Source organism: Gavialis gangeticus, unplaced genomic scaffold (genome assembly GCF_001723915.1).
Source record: "Gavialis gangeticus isolate Ggan-Ray unplaced genomic scaffold, GavGan_comp1, whole genome shotgun sequence".
Taxonomy (NCBI): Eukaryota; Metazoa; Chordata; order Crocodylia; family Gavialidae; genus Gavialis; species Gavialis gangeticus.
The window spans coordinates 25,006,210-25,006,730 of NW_017729022.1; positions in this window are offsets into that span (position 1 = coordinate 25,006,210).

Sequence of the window (521 nt, forward strand, 5' to 3'; positions counted from 1 at the left end):
GGTCGTTTGTCCCCAGTACTCTTTCCTGCCATGGCAGGGGCCTGGGGCAAGGGTGCCCCGCAGCTGCCGCATTGGGAAGCACCAGACCCCACCCCTCCTGCAACCCAGGGACCACTCCATCCACCAGCAGCTCGCCCTGACCTCCCAACCAGAGGGGCAGGTAAGTCAGTGGGATGTATGCATGACATGGGGGTTTAATCAGCCCTAAACTGAAGCAGTATTTTTAAAACTCACCGCTTCAATTTAGGGCCCCTGTTTCATCTACAGACACCCCTACTAGGCTCTTGCTTTTTTGGGGCTACCCGGTGAGCTCTGTTTGTTTTGCTCCTTATGACACAGCATGCCAAATAGAGGAAGCTGAAGAAGTAATCTCTCTTCTGTGCTTCAGAAAAGGAATGTTATCTCCCTATTCTAAAACTGTTATGGCTGGGGATGGAGACTGCAGTTTGGATGGCATATCAGAACCTGTGCCTGACTTGAAACCACTCGAGGCCTGCAAAACCCTCTCAGTAAGATGAGGC